This window comes from Culex pipiens, chromosome 3, assembly GCF_016801865.2.
Source record: "Culex pipiens pallens isolate TS chromosome 3, TS_CPP_V2, whole genome shotgun sequence".
Taxonomy (NCBI): domain Eukaryota; kingdom Metazoa; phylum Arthropoda; class Insecta; order Diptera; family Culicidae; genus Culex; species Culex pipiens.
In genome coordinates, this window is record NC_068939.1 from 18,888,623 (window position 1) to 18,914,215 (window position 25,593).

General features: G+C 35.1%; 1 protein-coding gene across 12 annotated transcripts in view; it reads left to right on the forward strand.

The window, feature by feature from the left end:
• LOC120423649 (calmodulin-binding transcription activator 1-like) overlaps window positions 1-25,593 on the forward strand; it is a 380,253-nt gene that overhangs the window by 225,076 nt on the left and 129,584 nt on the right. The window lies entirely within an intron of this gene.

Genomic DNA, 25,593 nt, shown 5'->3' on the forward strand with positions numbered 1-25,593 from the left:
ACACTCTCATACACACATAATCCAATACGCATATCTAGCCTGAACCATTAGATTTTAGACTTAGATTTTTATCATTATCTTTGAAATTAATTATGAAAATTAAACAACATTTTATAAAGGCATCGATGTAATGAAATCAGCCTGTAACGCAACAAATCAACCTTCCAAAATAACTAAGTACCCAAAATTGGGCTGAATTTCCAGTAAAAGTAGAAAATCAATAATTCCGGACAAGCGTGTCTACTGTCAAACCATACCATGCCACTCAGTGAGTGACACTCACATGTCCAAACAGTACTCACTCGCAGTTGGCACTCACACTCATCATTCGTTCTTCTACACACACACTCACACATTCTTAAGACGTCATCAAGAAACGAGCTCACCCATGAATTGCAGGCTGGAAACCGCTCGCCTTTCCGCATCTGCTACCGCAACATCAATATTGGGTGCAACCCGACCGCACCGCCCAGACGACGGCAGCGCTGACAAATCCATTTGTCGTCAGGCCCGCTGCCTATGACGTCCGTGTGTCCAACTTCCGGTATACACCAACCGTGTCTATTAGAAAGCACAAACACACTCAAACGATTTTCGTAAATTTCACAACAATTTCTTCTCCGAAACACCCCCTTCTTTCCGCTCCCCCTAGACACGCACAAACTCAAGCTCGACATAAAACGAGCTCACCCGATCGACTCGTAGTAGGCCTGGAATTTCCTCTCTCATTAGGCTGAAGCTTAGCAGATTTTGTTGCTGCAACCTCAGAAATGTGTGAGTGACACTCTTTCCAGCGAAAAACACCATCATTATCACATCACACATAAACACAACCACGTCGATCATTCTGCAAGCTTTCTTTGCACCAAAGGCACCACCACACTAACACTACACTAAAACTTTTTCTCACACTCTCTTGCTCTTCACCTTGGGAGAGAAAACACAGCGACGCAAAATGGTGGCTTCCCTGAAAAACGCGTGGAGCCGCATAAATTTAAACGTTCGGATACATCTGAAAATCGATAGTTTAATATACACTCCACTATTTTCCGGTAGCCCATTACGAAATCTTCAATTTAATAACTTTTCCCGCTTTCAAAACACTGAAAAACAACACAAAATCGTGAACTTAATCGCGGCGAAAAAGAACGCGACCGAAGCCGACGTGGCTGCCGAACCGCTCTCCTTTGAAGAAGGGTTAAGCCTTTTCTCCGAAAAGGTCATCTCAACTGTCAATGCATCTAGTAGAAGTTTCAACCAGACTTCCCTAGTACTCGGTATAACCTCGTGCATAGAAGTGAAGACTGCTGTTTACTGAAGTTGAAGACTGTGGTATGCTTCATACCTGTTTTTAAATTTGTATTTAAATTTGTTGCGAGAATGAGAGAAGGGATGTAAAAATTTCCCATTTTTGCGTATCGCGTAAAGTAATAAAAGAATGTTCCCTTACCTTTAGTAGCTGGAGTAAACAATCCTTCCTAATATAGTACCGGCCGATAATAAAATAAAATTAAAAAATGTGTAAAATTAACATTGAGGTAAAAACATCAAATCATTGAGTGACTTTCACTAATTACCTGTTTGGGGGTTTGATACGTAAAAAATAGCCCTACGTTACAATTACAAAAATAACTTTAGTCAATGTATTCTAGTTTTTATTAATTTAATTGTGAATTAAATTAACATTTTCCAAACTTTTCGATTTAAATTATAAAATAAATATCACAACTTGATAAGATCTACTACAAATAACGCTAGGTGTTTTATGTGTCGGTGTCAGGACAGAACTGTGGCACACTTCCTTAATAAATGAAAAATGATCCCTTCCAACCAAATCCCTTTCCAGTTGGATTTGTTTGAAATGTTAAACCAACCAACAACGAAAATAAAATATAAAAAAAACGTCGCATTTCCCATCAACACCAGATAACGAAATCCACCTTGAAAAATTGGCCTCTTTTGGGGCGATAAATCACTTTAATTTCCACTAAATTATAAAGCGAAAAGCAAAACCTTCCCTCCAAACTACTACCGTTTGGTGGTGGCGATGATAATACACTAAAACCACCATCCCTGTTTGTACTCGGTGAGCTCCCCACCCCTCCTTCAAAGCTGGAACACATTTGCCCCTAACTAACTTACCATCACCAAACAGGCGAATGAAAAAAAAAAGAAGAACTGGCCAGACCCGCGCGAGCAGACTTATTTTCATCAGATAAAAAGTAATTAATTTCATAAATGTAATTTGTTAAACAAAATTTTCCACCCGGCGTCAGCCCAGCTGGTTGTGTGCTGCTCCAGAAGGAAAAGGTGCTTTTTCCACAAAATACACACACACCCAAACACACACTGCTGGTGGAGTTTTTCCAACCGAAAGAAAAGCATAACGAAAAAAATCCCCGGAAAATGGCGAGAAAAACTGAAACGGTGAGAAGCGTAGAGTTTTCGCAAACAAAACTATAGCCCTTCCCGGGGTGGAAAATGCAGCCTTGCTTTTGGAAAGCAACACATCTATCTCGTAAGGGTATGTGTGTGTGGGAAACCGAAAATGAAAAGCCAAAAACCGTTTTACACTTGCTGGCAGAAGAACGTGAAAGCTCGTTTTGGGGGGTTTGGTGTTCCTTCACAATAAAAAAAATCATGGTAATATTACATCTGGTGACGGGTACATCTTTTATGTCAGAAAGAATATGTAATTTTACATCTGAAAATGTGTAATTTTCCTACTATTATAGTGTAATGTCACTTTTCCAGTATAAATTGAGGTAAAATTATAACATTAAAGAAGTAATATTCAAACCTTCTGAAATAACACCTTGCAAATTTGCACATTTTTTTACTGTTTGGTTTTGTGTAGAAAGGGGCACAGTTTAAAGGTGTAAAAAATTGCACTTTAAAAATAAAATTCTGTAAAATGGTAAAGAAACTTTCAGTATAATATTTGATTTCTAGGAATGGAAAATGATATACTTTTTAAAATTTTCAAAGCATTGCATCCTCAAGAATTTCTCTGAGTTGTGCATTAACAATAGTATGTTCAAAAACTTCGTCAAATATATGTAAATATAGAAATTCTGATATTTTATGGAGTTTCTGGTTGATGTTGCTTTTGAAACATTCGCGAAAGTTGTCATTTTATTTATGATTGAATTTTTACGACTTTTTCATTTTGATTTATGATCAACTCTATTGGCAAAATAACAAAACCGATCATAAAACAAATATTGGAGAATATTTTTGGTTTTTTTTTGTGAATTTTGTCTTTTTTAATTGTTGTGTCGATTAATAATGTTGTCATTTTTTCTTCTTTACTATTAATATTGATTTTATTTTTTTTTTACAAATTGTGAAACTTTTTTAAACTTCTTTCATTAGTAATTGATAGGCTTAGTGATTTTTCACCTCAATTTCAAAACACCAAATTTCACGCAAATTTCGCGGAACTTGAAAAATGTTAAAATAACTCTGAAAATCCTATGTTTAAATCACAGAAACTACTTTTTATGCTTCATTGTGTATTATTATGTAAAAAAAATCTTTACTAAATTTGAATGCGACAAAAAAATTCTTTCAATTATAAAAAAATCCTCCTGGTTATTGGATGGGCTCTATATATATTTTGAAACAAAATGTAGTAGTCAAGGCTAAGAACCCAAAAATAGCATGTCTAACGGCAAATCGTGTAACAGACCAGGTTTTGATGGATCTAGATTAAATCGACCCCGCTGAGTCCGAATATCGCGGTCACGAAGCCGGATTCCTAAAGGGAAGCGAGATATTCAAGATGGCGACCAATATGGCGGCTATATAGAGAAGTCAACAATATCACAGTATGAAGGTTGTCGACGTGTCGATTTTAACTAATTTCGGGCCGCTGAACCCGAATATGACCATGAAAATCGGTCACGGCGACCCAGGAGCGTGTAATCCAAGATGGCGTCCAATATGGCGAAGAGAGAATCTTCAAGTATTTTTAAACAACATGTAACAGGCTTGTGACCGATCAAAATTAACTAATTTGGGGTCGCTGAACCCGAATATGACCATGAAAATTGGTCACGGCGACTCAGGAGCGTGTAATCCAAGATGGCGTCCAATATGGCGAAGAGAGAATCTTCAAGTATTTTTAAACAAGATGTAACTGGCTTGTGACCGATCAAATTTAACTAATTTGGGGTCGCTGAACCCGAATATGACCATGAAAATCGGTCACGGCGACCCAGGAGCGTGTAATCCAAGATGGCGTCCAATATGGCGAAGAGAGAATCTTCAAGTATTTTTAAACAACATGTAACAGGCTTGTGACCGATCAAATTTAACTAATTTGGGGTCGCTGAACCCGAATATGACCATGAAAATCGGTCACGGCGACCCAGGAGCGTGTAATCCAAGATGGCGTCCAATATGGTGAAGAGAGAATCTTCAAGTATTTTTAAGCAAGATGTAACAGGCTTGTGACCGATCAAATTTAACTAATTTGGGGTCGCTGAGCCCGAATATGACCATGAAAATCGGTCACGGCGACCCAGGAGCGTGTAATACAAGATGGCGTCCAATATGGCGAAGAGAGAATCTTCAAGTATTTTTAAACAACTAGAACAGGCTTGTGACCGATCAAATTTAGCTAATTTGGGGTTGCTGAACCCGAATATGACCATGAAAATTGGTCACGGCGACTCAGGAGCGTGTAATCCAAGATGGCGTCCAATATGGCGAAGAGAGAATCTTCAAGTATTTTTAAACAAGATGTAACTGGCTTGTGACCGATCAAATTTAACTAATTTGGGGTCGCTGAACCCGAATATGACCATGAAAATCGGTCACGGCGACCCAGGAGCGTGTAATCCAAGATGGCGTCCAATATGGCGAAGAGAGAATCTTCAAGTATTTTCAAACAACATGTAACAGGCTTGTGACCGATCAAATTTAGCTAATTTGGGGTTGCTGAACCCGAATATGAACATGAAAATCGGTCACGGTGACTCAGGAGCGTGTAATCCAAGATGGCGTCCAATATGGCGAAGAGAGAATCTTCAAGTATTTTTAAACAACATTTAACAGGCTTGTGACCGATCAAATTTAACTAATTTGGGGTCGCTGAACCCGAATATGACCATGAAAATCGGTCACGGCGACCCAGGAGCGTGTAATCCAAGATGGCGTCCAATATGGTGAAGAGAGAATCTTCAAGTATTTTTAAGCAAGATGTAACAGGCTTGTGACCGATCAAATTTAACTAATTTGGGGTCGCTGAGCCCGAATATGACCATGAAAATCGGTCACGACGACCCAGGAGCGTGTAATACAAGATGGCGTCCAATATGGCGAAGAGAGAATCTTCAAGTATTTTTAAACAACTAGAACAGGCTTGTGACCGATCAAATTTAGCTAATTTGGGGTTGCTGAACCCGAATATGACCATGAAAATTGGTCACGGCGACTCAGGAGCGTGTAATCCAAGATGGCGTCCAATATGGCGAAGAGAGAATCTTCAAGTATTTTTAAACAAGATGTAACTGGCTTGTGACCGATCAAATTTAACTAATTTGGGGTCGCTGAACCCGAATATGACCATGAAAATCGGTCACGGCGACCCAGGAGCGTGTAATCCAAGATGGCGTCCAATATGGCGAAGAGAGAATCTTCAAGTATTTTCAAACAACATGTAACAGGCTTGTGACCGATCAAATTTAGCTAATTTGGGGTTGCTGAACCCGAATATGAACATGAAAATCGGTCACGGCGACCCAGGAGCGTGTAATCCAAGATGGCGTCCAATATGGTGAAGAGAGAATCTTCAAGTATTTTTAAGCAAGATGTAACAGGCTTGTGACCGATCAAATTTAACTAATTTGGGGTCGCTGAGCCCGAATATGACCATGAAAATCGGTCACGACGACCCAGGAGCGTGTAATCCAAGATGGCGTCCAATATGGCGAAGAGAGAATCTTCAAATATTTTTAAACAACATGTAACAGGCTTGTGACCGATCAAATTTAACTAATTTGGGGTCGCTGAGCCCGAATATGACCATGAAAATCGGTCACGACGACCCAGGAGCGTGTAATCCAAGATGGCGTCCAATATGGCGAAGAGAGAATCTTCAAATATTTTTAAACAACATGTAACAGGCTTGTGACCGATCAAAATTAACTAATTTGGGGTCGCTGAACCCGAATATGACCATGAAAATTGGTCACGGCGACTCAGGAGCGTGTAATCCAAGATGGCGTCCAATATGGCGAAGAGAGAATCTTCAAGTATTTTTAAACAAGATGTAACTGGCTTGTGACCGATCAAATTTAACTAATTTGGGGTCGCTGAACCCGAATATGACCATGAAAATCGGTCACGGCGACCCAGGAGCGTGTAATCCAAGATGGCGTCCAATATGGCGAAGAGAGAATCTTCAAGTATTTTTAAACAACATTTAACAGGCTTGTGACCGATCAAATTTAACTAATTTGGGGTCGCTGAACCCGAATATGACCATGAAAATCGGTCACGGCGACCCAGGAGCGTGTAATCCAAGATGGCGTCCAATATGGTGAAGAGAGAATCTTCAAGTATTTTTAAGCAAGATGTAACAGGCTTGTGACCGATCAAATTTAACTAATTTGGGGTCGCTGAGCCCGAATATGACCATGAAAATCGGTCACGGCGACCCAGGAGCGTGTAATACAAGATGGCGTCCAATATGGCGAAGAGAGAATCTTCAAGTATTTTTAAACAACTAGAACAGGCTTGTGACCGATCAAATTTAGCTAATTTGGGGTTGCTGAACCCGAATATGACCATGAAAATTGGTCACGGCGACTCAGGAGCGTGTAATCCAAGATGGCGTCCAATATGGCGAAGAGAGAATCTTCAAGTATTTTTAAACAAGATGTAACTGGCTTGTGACCGATCAAATTTAACTAATTTGGGGTCGCTGAACCCGAATATGACCATGAAAATCGGTCACGGCGACCCAGGAGCGTGTAATCCAAGATGGCGTCCAATATGGCGAAGAGAGAATCTTCAAGTATTTTCAAACAACATGTAACAGGCTTGTGACCGATCAAATTTAGCTAATTTGGGGTTGCTGAACCCGAATATGAACATGAAAATCGGTCACGGTGACTCAGGAGCGTGTAATCCAAGATGGCGTCCAATATGGCGAAGAGAGAATCTTCAAGTATTTTTAAACAACATTTAACAGGCTTGTGACCGATCAAATTTAACTAATTTGGGGTCGCTGAACCCGAATATGACCATGAAAATCGGTCACGGCGACCCAGGAGCGTGTAATCCAAGATGGCGTCCAATATGGTGAAGAGAGAATCTTCAAGTATTTTTAAGCAAGATGTAACAGGCTTGTGACCGATCAAATTTAACTAATTTGGGGTCGCTGAGCCCGAATATGACCATGAAAATCGGTCACGACGACCCAGGAGCGTGTAATCCAAGATGGCGTCCAATATGGCGAAGAGAGAATCTTCAAATATTTTTAAACAACATGTAACAGGCTTGTGACCGATCAAATTTAACTAATTTGGGGTCGCTGAACCCGAATATGACCATGAAAATCGGTCACGGTGACCCAGGAGTTAAATTTGATCGGTCACAAGCCTGTTACATGTTGTTTAAAAATACTTGAAGATTTTCTCTTCGCCATATTGGACGCCATCTTGGATTACACGCTCCTGGGTCGCCGTGACCGATTTTCATGGTCATATTTGGGTTCAGCGATCCCAAATTAGTTAAATTTGATCGGTCACAAGCCTGTTACATGTTGTTTAAAAATACTTGAAGATTCTCTCTTCACCATATTGGACGCCATCTTGGATTACACGCTCTTGGGTCGCCGTGACCGATTTTCATGGTCATATTCGGGTTCAGCAACCCCAAATTAGTTAAATTTGATCGGTCACAAGCCTGTTACATCTTGCTTAAAAATACTTGAAGATTCTCTCTTCACCATATTGGACGCCATCTTGGATTATACGCTCCTGGGTCGCCGTGCTCGATTTTCGTGGTCATATTCGGGTTCAGCGACCCCAAATTAGTTAAATTTGATCGGTCACAAGCCTGTTACATGTTGTTTAAAAATACTTGAAGATTCTCTCTTCACCATATTGGACGCCATCTTGGATTACACGCTCCTGGGTCGCCGTGCTCGATTTTCGTGGTCATATTCGGGTTCAGCGACCCCAAATTAGTTAAATTTGATCGGTCACAAGCCTGTTACATGTTGTTTAAAAATACTTGAAGATTTTCTCTTCGCCATATTGGACGCCATCTTGGATTACACGCTCCTGGGTCGCCGTGACCGATTTTCATGGTCATATTCGGGTTCAGCAGCCTGAAATTAGTTAAAATCGACACGTCGACAACCTTAATACTGTGATATTGTTGACTTCTCTATATAGCCGCCATATTGGTCGCCATCTTGAATATCTCGCTTCCCTTTAGGAATCCGGCTTCGTGACCGCGATATTCGGACTCAGCGGGGTCGATTTAGTCTAGATCCATCAAAACCTGGCCTGTTACATGATTTGCCGTTAGACACAAGAAAATGAGCCCTTTTTAGATTTCGTGCCTTGACTATAGGGCACGCGTATTCTCATTTACTGAACTGCTCTTTTAATATTCGACTAACAAAGCTGAAATGTTTTCGCTAATTTGCTTCTGTTATATCATTTTACATTTTATTGAATTTCATATCAAAGCTATATTTGTCCAGTCAAAATGAGTAAAATAAATTGAATTTTATGCGTCATTTAGTCCATTAAACATATTTTTTAGGGGTTTTAGCTCATTTGTCAAAAACTAAATTTATAAACATTTGCAAAAATAATATATTTTTTAACAAAATCGAAATTTTTATTCTAAATGAGATCGTTAAAATTTAACAGGCCCAAAACAAATTTGTTATATTTTTAAAAAATGATTCCAAAGATAAAAAAATACTCTTAATTTTATTTTGAATAAAACAAAGCTTGATTCTTTTAATTTCTTTCAAAACTATACCTTTCAAATAAAATAGCACTAAAATTTTTAATACAGCGAATGAAAATATTACTAAATTTTGTTAGTTTCTAAAAAACACAAAAATCTCAACATTTCTTCAAATGTTTCATATCAACTTGACACACATATATAATCAAGCTTTTTAATTTCTTTTCTTTTTGGATGAAATATTTATTAAGAAAAATCAGGGGACAAAAAAAAATATTTTTATCGAAGAACTTAAAAATTTCAATGGATCAGCTGAAATAAATTTAAAATTCATTACCCTGCGTTTTTCATTCCATTTTAAGAATGCTTTGAATCATATTAAGAATGTTTGGGTTGATTTAAAAATCTTTCAAATTTTGGAAAATTTTCGATTTTTGTTATCGCAAAATGTTTTTTTATTTGCTAAAATTTTTGTTTTCGTCAAATCTTACATTTTTTGAAAACTGATGATTGCAAAACTACTGAACTGCCCATGTTCGCATAAATGTCCCATATGCAAAAACAGCAAGCTGAGAAAAACGCATTTGAAGTTTGTCCCATACATAAGGTTACGTGTTAAGTTTTTGTGAATAAACTGGATTTCCTCCTGATTTCTAGAACAAAGTACTGGATGTTATAGGCTCTTTTGAAAGAGCACACAATTTTGAACAAAACTGCATCAATAACTCGAAATCGATGAAAATGCATATGGGACATTTATGCGATCAGAGGCAGTGAACTAGTGTAAAATGCATTTTAAAACACTTTTTCCATGCAAATGTTGAAACTATGGCTTATTATTTCAATATTTATATTTTTTATTTTTTTTTGCCCATATTTGCATTCGATGATTCGAGAAAATTGATAAATTTCACGAATTTCACGCCGTCTACGAAACCGTCAAAAATCATTAACCCTATATTAGTAATAAAACCAGAGTATTCACTCGCTTAATTCTACAGTAGTCCATAACATTATTTTTATTCCTTTTTAAGTTTGATAAGTTATTTCATGATAAATCGTTACATTTTCACACAAAAATAAAATTTCACGGGATTTCGCGGAAAAAGCCAAATTTCGCGGATTTCACGCTGTCCGCGAAATCGTGAAATTTCACTAACCCTAGTAATTGGTACTCTACTAAAAATTAAAATTATCATTTAAAATTCTGGAAGGACTCACATGCCAGCCATTATTTCAAATTTCTGCTCTGCTTCCTTAATTCAAAAAAATCAGGAAAGTATAATAAGTTTTCAGTAAGGAACTTAAATGAATAATTTATACAAAATATTTTGAATAATTTTTACCATTTTTTTCATTTAATTTTTTTATTTTCAGCTCGACCTTCAAAAAAAAAATTAATCGAAATGTTTGAAGTCATACTTTCAGTTTAAAAATGTTGAAAATAAACAAAATGCACATTATTTAATAATTTTTAGTATATTTTTCTGTGGATTTTTGAAAATTTTAACTTTTTCCGATTTTTTTTAATCGCTAGGAAATGTGTTATAAAATTTTGGGTTTGCTATATTTTTCATGACAAATTTAAAAGTACTGATTTCAAGTTAAGGTTTTCTTAACAAAGATTCTTTATAGCATATTCTGAAAATCTAAGAAGGGATGATTTATTTTTGATATATTTCTCAAATTGAATTGATCCAACCAAATCATGTTTCATTTTCAAAGCATTCACAAAGAATTATTTTGATATTTTAAAAAGTTTTGTACCCGCACTCTCCCACCCCCCCCCCCCCTCCATTTTTAATGGAAAAAAGTGCAATCAGTTGAAATCAATTTAAACTGCATTCTCTTGCCTTTAGAATCATTTTAAGCATGTTTGGTTTTATTCAAAAAAGTTTAGAGTTTTCGAAAAAAAAATTGATGTAAAGTACTGCAAAAAGTTTTTATTTTTTAAATTTTGTTTTCTTCAAGTCTTGCATTGTTTGATAACTTATTAATAACTATTGTAAAATGCATTTCAAAGCACTTTTTTCTTTCATATGTTGAAACTAAGGCTTATATATTATATATTTTTTTGCCCCCCTCCCCTCGACCCTGGCTAGAGTCGAAAAACAAACACTTTGAAAAATATTTGCATCGGGCTAATATGTTACATTTCAATGTTAAAATATTTTAACAATTGACAAAATGCCGTAATATTAAAAAAAACTCAGATTTTCATTATTTTCAATATGGTTATCAAATGAAGCAGAAATGCATGTTCACCTTATTTTTTTTTTGTAAAATACGTGAATTTTCACAAAATTCTGTCTTGTTTAAATGCATTTTTTTTAAATAATTTTCATATGGTTTTCAAAAAATTGCAAATTTTGCATGCATTTTCAATGTTTTGAGTTTTTGGAAATCATAAATCATTTTTTTTTACAATATTTCGTACTTTTTTATACACTCAAATTTTTATAATTTTCAATATGGGTATGAAAAGCTTCCAAGCCTTCAATGTATTCTCACTGTTTTAGAGTTTTTTGTATGAATAACTCAAATTTTCACAAAATACCTTATTTTCATAAATACTCAAATTATCATTATACGCAATTTGAGTATTTTACAAATAAAAACCTCTAATAAATGTGAAAAGAATACAAAATTTCTCTTCGTTTGGTACCCTTATTGCAAATTATGAAAAAATGACTATTTTCAAACAAAAACGGTTTTTGTGAAAATTTTAGAATAAAACAAAATAAAACTCTCATAAAAAAGAAAAAGCTGCGTTTCAGTATTTTCAAGATACACGATATTTTGTGAAAGTTTTTGTGTACTTGAAACATACTACATCATTTAAAAAATATATTCTCATAACATTTAGCATGATATAGTTGGATTAGGTCAATTTCAGAAAGATTTTAAAAATTAGTTATCGTTGAAAAGATTATCGCCGATAGAATTATCTAAATAACGATAACGAAAGATTGTCGTTATCGTCCCGCCCATATTACATCTTGGAATATAGACAGATTTTGTGTCCGAAAAAATTGTAACATTATCTCTAAAATGTGTAAATTACATTTTCATGTGTAATTTTCCTTCACATGTTTGAATTGACGGGAAATACCATCGAAAAAAGAGTACTTTTCAATCATAAAATGTTTCAACCTACCAAAAATTATTTTTTTACTGTTTATTATACTTGAATCTTAAAAAAATCATCGCTTATTAAATATTTTACCGATTTAGACTTATGTAACTTCTCACAGCACAAACGAACGTTAGTTTGAATTTGACTTGAACAGACATATCTCTCCTTTTTGTACACGGAAAAAAAAATCCCAAAATCGTGAACATGCGTTCATGAAAATTGGAACCACAAACAAAGTGTTCAAATGGCATGGTACAATTCTCAAAAACGGCGGTTCTAATTTTCATGAACGCATGTTCACGATTCTGGGTACTCTTTTCTCTCCGTGTTTTGTTTTTATTTCAGCCAATTTTTAATAAACTGTTGTCTATATTTTTTTTTTCTTTATTGAACTAGTTTTTTGATAATTCATTTTGCCCAACAAACATTTTTGAAATTTAAACTGTGCCTGTTATACGGAATGAAGCTCCCACCGGGGTGGAAAACCGTTAAGCGATGTGGTAATAATCTCATTTGAGCCGTTGTTTTTAACGCCACTTTTCCTCAACCACCCTCCCAAGCCGAAAAGGGGGCGGCGAATGCGCGTCCGGGTGGAAAATTGACTCGCCAACGACTATCCTCCACCCAACAACAAAAACTAGAGAGCGGAGGAAAAGGTGTCTGCTAAAAAGCTCACCCAAAAAGGACCGTGGCGCTCGTTTTTTTTGGTTGTTCCTCCTTTCATGTTTAATTTAAACAAATATATAATTACGGAGCGCAACTGTTGGAGGTACACACCAAACTCCGCTTTTTGTTCCGACCAACAGCCGGTTCCGTGAAAATGTGTGAAAAGTCAGGAAATAATTACATTAAGGTGGCACAAAAGCAGCTCCCTGGACGTAGCTTATCTGGAGATCTTTTTGTAACAATACTGTGTTGACTTCAAACTTCAAGACATCCCAAATCCTCCTTTCATGTGCACCGAAAAAAAAACGAATTGATTTCGTGTAAAAACCTCAGCATTTTTTTCCCCTTTTTGCCTACTTTCGGGCTAGCAATGCAATCACAATCCCCCTGAAGTTAGGCAGCGCACACGTCATGCATACAATCCGTCGTCGTCGTCTGGCTTGAAGTCGACATTCGGGCTCATTCTCTCTCGAGAGGTTCGATAAAATGCCAGGCAGGCGATTTAGCATGCAATTACAGACGTTCTTTGAATTTTTTCGATTAAATTGCTTTTTCTTTCTGGACGATGATTTACGGCGGGGTTGAAAGAAAACTGCATTCCCGGTTGTGGGCGGTTGGTTTGCAAGTTTTGCGTGGTTGAAAGTTTCACGGAAAACATTTGTCACAGTCGAAACTTAAGTTTATCACTTATTCAACAAATATTACGACACGTCATCAAGTTGATGTTCGATTCTGGTCTCAGATGTGACAGCAGGGGGCACGTTTTAGGAGGGAAAAAATATTTCGAGAGATGAGAGTAGACCGACCGATGAAATGGTGACAAATTACGATCTTGTTAAGTGATAAAAGTTTACGACCGATCCGAATGGATGATCTCGGTGGCAATTTCCGAGTGAAAGATTGCCCAAAGTGGAGTGGATTAAAGTTTTATTGGAGACGTTTTATTTGGAAAAGTGCGTATGCTTTTTTTAGGTTTCTTTCAAAGGGTTCCGTTTGTTGGTCCAACTGGTTCAATTTTGTGGGAACACGTCGAAAGCACAGCTGTTCTGAGACAAGTTATTGGTCATTAGGCTTCGTTCGTGAATCAATAGCAATCAAAGATGGCTGTGACACTGATTTATATGGTGGATTTTTTTTTTTTTGCTGAGAATCACTCCACTGACCAAGTAACATTTTAGGCTTTATCATAGCTGTTACAACCGCTACAAAACCTATCAGCTAAAACCCACATTAAAACCACTTGGTCGTAACAAACTTCCCAGAACCCCGATAAACCCCTCTTAAAACCTAAAAGGCTTATTTATAAAACCTACATAGGAGTAAAAGGCTTTACAATTGAATCATAACAAGCTCCTTGAAGCCTTAATAAAACCTTTGTTAAAACCTAGTCAGGAGTTATGGAAAACTGACATTTCATACGTCTTCAAACGCCTTATGCCAAACAGGTTTTTTTCTGGCAAAAAATAAAACTTCATCTTGCCAAAGGATATAATGGAGATGGTTTGCAAAGCTGTCGTTCAAGGAATAATTTTGATAACTAATTTTTGAAATTTGTGGCTCAAATTCAGCTGCAGTTGAAATTTTATCGATAAACTCGCAACTGGCTTCATCAAAAATTAATCTTTTGCAGTTAGAGTTTTTTTGTGACCAAAATTTTTATTACATTTGTAAAAAAATGTTTAATTTTCGGCGGCCAATCACATTCAATCAGACCACGCGTTTAGCGCCATGTTTATTCAGTGCTTTTTGGTCGCGTTGAATGCTTTTTGAGGAGCTTAAGTTTTTAAGTATGCGTTTTGTATGCCTATTGGCACTAGACAGCTCTAAAACATTTGGTTTTAATGTAGCATGCGATAAAACCATTTGGCAGAGCATTTCTACTGGATTTTCAAGACTCTCTTAAAATTTTTATAAAACATTGTTAGAACCAATTAATCAACCATTGCTTATTGGTTGCCGTAAATGCCAACATAAAACTATAAAGCAATCAAGATGCTGCCATAAAACCTCAATAAAACTAGGTGGTTGCTAGTTGGTTTTAAAAATGTTACTTGGGTGAGACTTTAGAACCACTCGAAAAATATCTTTTCAATTGAACCGCATAGACCTACATTCATTTACACCAAGGTTGATAACGATAAAATTATCGAGATTTGTTATTCCGATAATTCTATCGGCGAAAATTTTATCGACGATAACGGACGATAACTTATGTTGAATGTAGTTTTAAAATTGATTAAAACCAACCAATTTATGTTGATTTTTTTTGTTGATAATTTGGTAAGTTTCAAAGTAAAAATACAAAAAAAAATCACAAAATACAGTGTTTTATAAAGCACTAAATTTTTTTAAATTTACAATTTGGGTATCAAATGATTCAAAATTTTGCATGCATTTTCACTGTTTTAGAGTTTTTTGAATGAAATACTATTTTTTTTTACAAAATACCGTATTTTCTCGAAAACACTAATTTTTTTATAATTCGCAATATGGGTATCAAACTTTTCGAAATTTTGCATGCATTTTCACTGTTTTAGAGTTGTTTGAATGAAATACTCAATTTTTTACAAAATACCGTTTTTTCTCGAAAACACCAAAATTTTTATAATTCGCAATATGGGTATCAAACGATTCGATATATTGCATGTATTTTAACTGTTTTAGAGTTTTTGAATGAAATACTTAAAGTTTCACAAATCACTGAATTTTCTCAAAAATACTAAAAATTTTATATTTAGAAATATGGGTATCAAAAGATTCGAAATTTTGCATGTATTTTAACTGTTTCAGAGTATTTTGAATTGTCGGGTCCGGTGGTTTAGTGGTAGCGTGGTAGCTTCTAAATCCCAGTATGGCCTGGGTTCAATCCCAGACGGACCCGGTGGCATTTTTCGAGACGAGATTTGCCTGATCACGCCTTCTATCGGATAGGGAAGTAAAACGTCGGTCCAATTTCGTAAAAGAGGTTTTGGGTGACTCACCACACAAATCCTTCGGACGCCTAGAAATGAGCAGAACCTTTCAACAGAGCCCACAAAAGACCCGGGGGTCGTTAGAGTGGATTGCTTTGCTTTTTTTTTAGTATTTTGAATTAAAAAGCAGATTTAAAAATATGGTATTTTGTGGAAATTTTTGTATTTTATTCAAAAAACTCTAAAACAGTTAAAATGCATTCAATATTTCGAATCGTCTGTAATCCATATTGCGAATTATAAAATTTTTAGTATTTTCGAGAAAATTCGTTCTTTTTGTGAAAATTGGAGTATTTTATTCAAAAAATTCAGATGCAGTAAAAATGCATGCAAAGTTTCGAATCGTTTGGTACCCAAATTGCGAATTATAAAAAATTGAGTACTTTCGAGAAAATACGGTATTTTGTGAAAATTTAAGTATTTCATAAAAAAAAACTCTTAAAAAGTTAAAATACTTGCAAAATTTCGAATCGATTGATACCCATATTGTGAAAAAAATTGAGTATTTTCGAAAAAAATACGGTATTTTGTGGAAATTTGAGTATTTCAATTCAATTCAATTGGTGTTTATTAGAATTTAACAGTTCTGCTCCAGGATGTTACATTTGCAATTCAGAGATTTGGAGAACCTTTCAACTGAGATCAATTCATAAGCCTTTACAGGGAGGGTACATGTTTCTATGTTTAGATGTTGCTAGCTGCGTGCTCTTTTAGGGAAAATAAAAATTTGAGTATTTTATTCAAAAAACTCTAAAACAGTCAAAATGCATGCAAAATTTCTAATCGTTTGATACCCATATTGCAAATTATAAAAATTTGAGTACTTAAAAAAAACGGTATTTTGTGATTTTTTTTTAGTATTTATACTTTGAAACTTACCATATTATCAAAAAAATATTTACTAAGAGGAAGCTTGAAAATTCAACATAATTTGGTTGGTTTTAGTCAATTTAAGAACTTTATTCAATATAAGTTAGCGTCTGTTATCGTCGATAAAATTATAGCCGATAGAATTATCGGAATAACGATAACGATAGATTATCGTTATCGTCCGGACCATAACGATAACCAGTATCGTTATCGTTAGACGATAACATTATCGACTTTAATTCTATCAATTAACAACCTTGATTTACACATATCAACTCAGAATCAAATTCTGAGCAAATGTCTGAAAAGGTGTGGGAATATTGATCAATAATAAGTCCTTGATTTTCTCGGCTATGGCTGAACCAATTTTGTCCAGATTTGTTCCATTCGGTCCAGTTTTGTATCCTACAGCTTGGTATTGAAAATAATTAAGTTTAATAAAGTTGTTAAAGAGTTACGATGCAAAAAAAGATGTAAACCCTAAAAATCCGGATCACAAGTGAGCGTGTAGCTTACGCTGTAATTATTTTTGAGTGAGCGTGTAGTTTACGCTACCAAAAAAAAAACTTTGAATTTTGATTTTTTTTTGAAGTTAAACTTAACATGAACAAAATTTCAAGCATCATCTAAACTTTCCCAAAAACAGTTTCAATCAAGGAAATGGTCCGCGCCTGTCAAAAACTTTACGACCGACGATTCAGCCAGACACTACCAGAGCCTTTAGCCTAATTCAGGGCGCGCAAATGTCACAGCTCAACCCTTTTCCCTCTAGCTGTGAGCAAGTGTGAGTTAGAATTTCCCTTCTAATGTGTCACAACCACTGAATTGGCTTCACCCAAGACATCAGACGTTCGTCGCTCGGAAGCAGCAGGACTCGGAAGATGCCTTGAGTTTTATTGCATTTCTTGTACAATTTTACTTTTTACGATTCGGCTGACGGTTTCAGCTGGAGGAGGTCGCCCGTGTGGGGGTGACATCTCAATAAAGAGAGCAGCAGTTTTATGCGAGGTCGGAATGCGATGACAGCCGCTTTTTTTTACTCTTGGGAGGAAATGCAAGGTTCACGGTTGGGAAACATAAGGATTTCGTTTTAATATCGATTAGGTTCCAAAGTGGAAGTATGTCGGGTTCCGGGATGCTGCGGCCTCCGGGTTCGGTTACAGAGTTGCATCGAATGCTCCAAATCTTTCTTCACTTACTTTGGCTGTTTGCATGAAATGGGGTGAAGAAAAAAAAACTTTCCACTCTGGTGACATTTATTGGTCGCATATGTGTCACCACAAGACCTGTGTCCGGGTTGTTTAAGAAAGGGACTTGGCGGGCAGGACAAAAAAGGACTCAACTGGGCCACAATCTACACCCGCACGTTTGACTTGTGAGCAGGACCTTCTGGTTCTGGTTTTTTTTTTGATCGATCAGTGATGGTAAAGTCAACTTGATTTGACAAGATTGATGACTGAAAACTGGAGACTAAAGACTGAGTACTGAAGACTGAGTTCTGAAGATTGAGTACTGAAGACTGATTACTGAAGACTGAGTACTGAAGACTGAGTACTGAAGACTAAGTACTGAAGACTGAGTACTCAAAACTGAGTGCTGAAAACTGAGTAATGAAGATTGAGTACTAACGACTGAGTACTGACGACTGAGAACTGAATACTGACTACTAAATATTGAGTACTGAATACTGAGTACTGAAGACTGACAAAAAAGACTGAGTACTGAATACTGAGTACTAAAGACTGAGTACTGAAGTCTGAGTACTGAATACTGAGTACTAAAGACTGAGTACTGAAGACTGAGTACTGAAGACTAAGTACTGAAGACTGAGTACTGCACCTGAGTACTGAAGACTGAGTACTGAATACTGAAGACTGAGTACTGAGTACTTAAGACTAAAGACTGCATACTGAAGATTGAACAAGACTCAGGACTGTGAAGCCGATGTTTTAAGTTTTTCACAACTCTGCCTCGCAAGATTTGTCCAGGAAGTCCCAACGATAGAAATCAGTGCTCCAGTGGTGGAAGCTGGCTGGTTAAAAATTCAACACCTGCCTGTGTCAGCCACTTGCTCTAACTTTGTGGTGTGCCTAACCCGCCACCAACCAACAGTGCAAACGGCTCCCCGAGGGCACTTCGAGTTCCGAAATCTTACTGCCTTGCTCTAAAACAGCACCACGGTAAACCTGTCTGGTTAACTTTGCTACTTCCCTTGAAAAAATCCTTCAACACAAAAAAAGAAACCGACCGTCGAAAATCGATAAAATTAACAATCAACACAACTAACTAAATTAAATTGCTTTATTTCAAAGTTCTTTTTTTTTCGCCGGTTTGTTTTTTCGCGTTTCTTCAAACTTTTCGCTCGACACAAACACAAAAAAAAAACAAGTTGTAAAAACTAAAGGAAACAAAGAGCTCGGGATTGCTGCCAGAGAAATTCGCTGACGGGGTCAACCCGGTGAGGGGGAGGACGTTTCGCGAGAAACTTTTGAAAAATTAAGTATAAAAAAGTGGGAGTCACAAAGTTGGCAAGTTAAGCGGATGGAAGGGCAGTGGCTGGTGTTATTTTACAATTTATCAAATATAAAATGTTTTTTTTTAAATACAAAAAAGACAAAAAAGACAAAAAAGACAAAAAAGACAAAAAAGACAAAAAAGACAAAAAAGACAAAAAAGACAAAAAAGACAAAAAAGACAAAAAAGACAAAAAAGACAAAAAAGACAAAAAAGACAAAAAAGACAAAAAAGACAAAAAAGACAAAAAAGACAAAAAAGACAAAAAAGACAAAAAAGACAAAAAAGACAAAAAAGACAAAAAAGACAAAAAAGACAAAAAAGACAAAAAAGACAAAAAAGACAAAAAAGACAAAAAAGACAAAAAAGACAAAAAAGACAAAAAAGATAAAAAAGACAAAATAGACAAAAAAGACAAAAAAGACAAAATAGACAAAAAAGACAAAATAGACAAAAAAGACAAAAAAGACAAAAAAGACAAAAAAGACAAAAAAGACAAAAAAGACAAAAAAGACAAAAAAGACAAAAAAGACAAAAAAGACAAAAAAGACAAAAAAGACAAAAAAGACAAAAAAGACAAAAAAGACAAAAAGACAAAAAAGACAAAAAAGACAAAAAAGACAAAAAAGACAAAAAAGACAAAAAATACAAAAAAGACAAAAAAGACAAAAAAGACAAAAAAGACAAAAAAGACAAAAAAGACAAAAAGACAAAAAAGACAAAAAAGACAAAAAAGACAAAAAAGACAAAAAAGACAAAAAAGACAAAAAAGACAAAAAAGACAAAAAAGACAAAAAAGACAAAAAAGACAAAAAAGACAAAAAAGACAAAAAAGACAAAAAAGACAAAAAAGACAAAAAAGACAAAAAAGACAAAAAAGACAAAAAAGACAAAAAAGACAAAAAAGACAAAAAAGACAAAAAAGACAAAAAAGACAAAAAAGACAAAAAAGACAAAAAAGACAAAAAAGACAAAAAAGACAAAAAAGACAAAAAAGACAAAAAAGACAAAAAAGACAAAAAAGACAAAAAAGACAAAAAAGACAAAAAAGACAAAAAAGACAAAAAAGACAAAAAAGACAAAAAAGACAAAAAAGACAAAAAAGACAAAAAAGACAAAAAAGACAAAAAAGACAAAAAAGACAAAAAAGACAAAAAAGACAAAAAAGACAAAAAAGACAAAAAAGACAAAAAAGACAAAAAAGACAAAAAAGACAAAAAAGACAAAAAAGACAAAAAAGACAAAAAAGACAAAAAAGACAAAAAGACAAAAAAGACAAAAAAGACAAAAAAGACAAAAAAGACAAAAAAGACAAAAAAGACAAAAAAGACAAAAAAGACAAAAAAGACAAAAAAGACAAAAAAGACAAAAAAGACAAAAAAGACAAAAAAGACAAAAAAGACAAAAAAGACAAAAAAGACAAAAAAGACAAAAAAGACAAAAAAGACAAAAAAGACAAAAAAGACAAAAAAGACAAAAAAGACAAAAAAGACAAAAAAGACAAAAAAGACAAAAAAGACAAAAAAGACAAAAAAGACAAAAAAGACAAAAAAGACAAAAAAGACAAAAGAGACAAAAAAGACAAAAAAGACAAAAGAGACAAAAAAGACAAAAAAGACAAAAAAGACAAAAATCAGACAAAATCAGACAAAATCAGACAAAATCAGACAAAATCAGACAATATCAGACAAAATCAGACAAAATCAGACAAAATCAGAAAAAATCAGACAAAATCAGACAAAATCAGACAAAATCAGACAAAATCAGACAAAATCAGACAAAATCAGACAAAAAGCAAATCCCTACAGCTGGCGAATAACACTAACCCCACCCACCTCATTTACTAAAAAAGTGGAAAACTTGCATAACATTCACTGACACAAACACACACACACACACACACAGCCTCTAGCTCCACGCAGACAGCTCCTCGCGAGTATGATTTATAAAAATGTCTTACATTCATTACTTCACCAAATGCAATTTTTCATCGGCCCAACATCAAGCTCTGGAACAACCGAAGGTGGAGGGTTGGCGAAAAACACTCATCGGGAAAAAGTTCCGTCCGAAATCTGGAGCAAAAGTCATTCGCCAAATTGTCGGCCCCATCAAGGGGGGGGAGGTAGAAGACACGATTTTTCCACCAAGTAAAAGTTCCTGCCCGGGGGAAGTACTTTCCATTTCCTTGATATTTTTTTTGCTTTCTTTTTGCTCTTTCGAGTTTCGGATTTTCCTCCTGCCCATCAACTAGTTGGGCGGAAAACAAAAGCGGGTTAAAATTTATTGTTTGTCTTAAGGATGTGTTTTTTGCGTGTGAAGGACGATTACGGGAGCAGGGGGTGAGGGGGTAAATCCGTCTTGGACTCTTCATACTTGGGGTTTTCTGTTGGAGTTTTTCTTCTCTTTGGAGGCGACTTGTTTGAGCAACTTGGTGGACGTGGATGAAATTTTGAGAAATGTTACGACGGTTTTTCCCTTCTCAAAACCACGGCAAGGTTCGTCGACTCGTAATAGTAACAGACTGTGTGACTTGTGGCTTGTGGCCACTGACTTCGGTAACAGTTTGTTGCGTCGCGTTCCGGGGTCGTGACTTGGAAGAGTTATCTCGAGTTTGTGTCGCTTTATACTTTTCCTCGGGAAGAAGTTTTCCGTTGTCTTTTCGAATTAACGGTTAATTTTGGGTTGTAAATTAAATAAAGTACTTGCCTGATGGTCTGAGGTTAGGGATGATGAATGGTTATGGACCATTGGTTGTGAAGCAACAGAACTTAAGTTCAATGGTAAAAGGTAATTTATAGAGATACTAACAGTTAACCTTGACTGAATCTGAAATGGACACGAAGGAACTTTATGAAATTTCTCTCTTGAACATGCAATTTAAAAAATAATTCCAGTAACTTTTGTATTGACAATGAAATTTGACTTATGCAGATATTTATTTTGTTTATTTCCAGGTAAGCCTCCTAAAATTCATTACCACTTTGCACGTAAGTAAGTAAACGAATCTTAAGAACCTTCCTTCGAAAGTTAACCTGTTCAACCGTACAACAAAACTTTTTCAAGGTTTTCCCCCCTCTAAACACCCCACAAAATTGTCACCAAATCGTGAGGCCAAAATCTTGATAACAAATTTTACAAGTGTTTTCACCAACCCCACCCTCGAGACACAAATTAACACGCCAGCGACACCGGAGACCACTAAAGTTAATCTTTTAACAGCAACAGAGAAAAAAAAACGATCCACCTTCACACCTAACTTTAATTTGCGTCACTTTGGGTCGAAAGTTTCCATTATTTTCCACCACCGACACTTTCTTTCCTCAAAAAAAAAACATCCAAAAAGCAAATTTCCCCCGGAAAACTTGCGGTTAATGTCATGTAAACATGCGCTGGTCACACTGAAAACTTCACCTCTGGAAAGCCCCATCATTAACGCGATAAAAAATCGGTGGCAAAGTTCATCCCCCTCTCCGTGCTGCTATTATTAAATAATCATAAACTTTGGATCGCATCCGGAAAAAGGGTGAAAAAAAAGTTTTCCAACGCCCCCGCTGGAAAACCCACCTGGGAGAGAGCTCGGAGGCGAGATTTTATCCAAAGAAGTTTCCGATTTTCTTTATTCGGCGATTTTTCTTTTGGTTTAAGTGGTGTGTGTGGGTGTGTGTGAAGGTGGTAAAGGATAATTTCCCACGGCACCCATCTGGAAGACATCGTGCCATGTGGAAAAAAGGGGTTTCTTTGTCAATCGAGTGGTTGTAGGAACAATGGATCAAATACTTAAAACTGAATTCAAAATTTATAATCTAACTTTCTAAATATCTATGAAGCAACAATAACAAACATCAAAAAACATCAAAAATTTAAAAAAATAATAATTTTAGGTGCAATTAGTTGAAATTGACTAAATATGCATTCCTTTGCATTAAGAATCATTTGAGCATGTTATTTAAAATAATTAGAATATTAGTGAATTTTCGATGAAATAAATAAATATTTTTTTGCTAAAAAGGTTTTTTTTTGGTCGAATCTTATTTTTTTTAATATAATGATTGCAGTTTAACTATACGGAAGCTTAAAACATTTTCTAACATTTTTTTCATTGAATTGTTGTAATTCTGGCTCTCAACGAATTTTCATTAGCCGCCTTTAGATGAATTGTTCAACATGTAATGTCACCATTTTCAAAATATAAAAGCAAAACATTTTTTTTTTTGAAAACGCAAGTATATTCATCTAAAAACCTTTTTTTTTCTTCAAATATCTGAAACAATAATCAACAATAACGATAGAAAACCGTTATGTTGTGGTTTCTATTATTTTCAAATTATTTTATTTAAATACCGTCAGTGGGGGTGACTATGGATCAAAAAACGATACACCTCTCGTAATTTCTTAATAACAAAAACAATCTAAACAACATCGAAAATCTTTCAACGTAGATTTGTTCTTAGATAGTTTACTAACATTTTCCCAAAATATGGTGGATTTTGATGAACACTACCTTGAATGCCAATAGTTTGAAAATTGACCCAATCTCACCCCTTAGAGGGGGTGACATTAGGTCAAATGAAACTAAAATGATGCTCAAATACAACGATATGGTAAAAACAAGTCATCCAACAGTGTTTCTTGTTCGAGGGAATCGCATTGACATGCTACAATGTTTGAAGTGGAGATTTTCAAACATTTGGGTAGTTTTCGAGCAATTCTAACAAAAGTATTAGAAAAATGATTTTTCGAGAGGTCATTTTTGGCCAAAAACGTACCTCAACTTTAGACAGCTGCCAAAATAACAGGATTTGTTCTAGGAACGAGATTTTTTCAGCGAAGTCATCTTAAGATGTCCCCTACACAACCCTTTTAACAGAATTCAGTTTCATTGAGAAGAACCTGAGAAATAGTAAAATCCGTAAAAATCACTTTGACCCAATCTCACCCCCCAGACCCAATGTCACCCCCACTGACGGTAACAGAAATTAAATCTTTTAAATTAAAATAACGTAATTTAGTTTTTAATAACATTTTTTATGAATTTGGCCCGCAAGCTCATTTGAGCTTCAACTTTGGCCCGGCCTCCAAAAACTTTGAGCACCCCTGGTTTATTTGATTAAAAATGTATAAAAAATATTTAACATTGCTTTCAATATAGCAATCTATTTTACAATGTATTAAATGATATTTTAATTTTTTGGCAATAACTAGATTGATTGGCCACTATTTTTTTGGAAGGGGTAAGAAAAAAAGCTTGAAAAAAAAAATTGGCGTAACAGAACCATCAAGGTTGTTATTCGATAAATTTATCGTCGATGATATTAGCGTCTAACGATAACGATAATGGTTATCGTTATCGTCGTGACGATGAAGATAACCTATCGTTATTTCGAATGCCTCATAAAAAAATTTACTTCGTTTGATATCCATATTGCAAATTATGGAAATTTGAGTATTCAAAAATTACAATATTTTGAGAAAATTTTAGTGTTTTTCTTAAAAAAAGGCAAATTCATTCTAAATTTTTCTTCGTATTATACTTAAAAAAAAACTCTAATAAAGTGAAAAAGCTCACACAATTTAGCTTCGTTTGATACCCATATTACAAACTTTAAAATTTTGAGTTTTTTTTTAAAAATCGGTATTTTGTGGATTTTTTTTTTTGTATTTTCCAATGAAAAAAATCCTTAAAAAGTAAAAGTATACAAAACTCGCTTTGTTTAACACTTTTATTGGAAATCTGAAAAATTTGAGTATTTTCGAAAAAATACGGTATTTTATGAAAATTTTAGTTTAAAAAAAACTCTAATAAAGTAAAAAAACCATACAAAATTTCGCTTCGTTTGATACTCATATCTTCAATAATTAAAATTTTAGTATTTTAAATACAATATTTTGAGAACAATTTTGAGTATTTGTACTTTGAAACTTATTGATGGCATTGAAAATTTAACATGATATGATTAAATTAATTCGATTTTAGAAGGATTTTAAAAATGAGTTAACAGCGATAAGATTATCGCCGATGGAATTATCGTAATACAGCAATTCCCCACGAAAACAGCATGGAAAAAAAAAATCAAAAGTGCTCGGATCGGGCTCAAAATTTTTCTGGCTTCCCCTGAAATAATTAGACCCATATTTTTTGTTTGGCCATTAGGGGGACCTACGCCGTGTTAGGGTGGTCTGAAAAATGGCCATTTTCGTCTTTTTAGAAAAATCATAACTCCTCGTCATTTCAACCGATTTCAATTGTCTTATACGCAAATGAAAGGTGATAAGTTGGCCTTTCAAAGAAAAATAATAAGAAGTTTCAAAAATCTAGCCTAACATATGAAAAGGGTGTATGAAACATTAAAATGCCGTTTTGACGGTGTCTGGACCAAAGAGCCTATGTCTGGAAATATTTTTATCGGATTCTCCGGACATTTTTATGTAACATACTAAAAAAATGGGAGGAGTTCATTAACAGGATTCCGAGATATAATTTTTTGAAAATAAAAT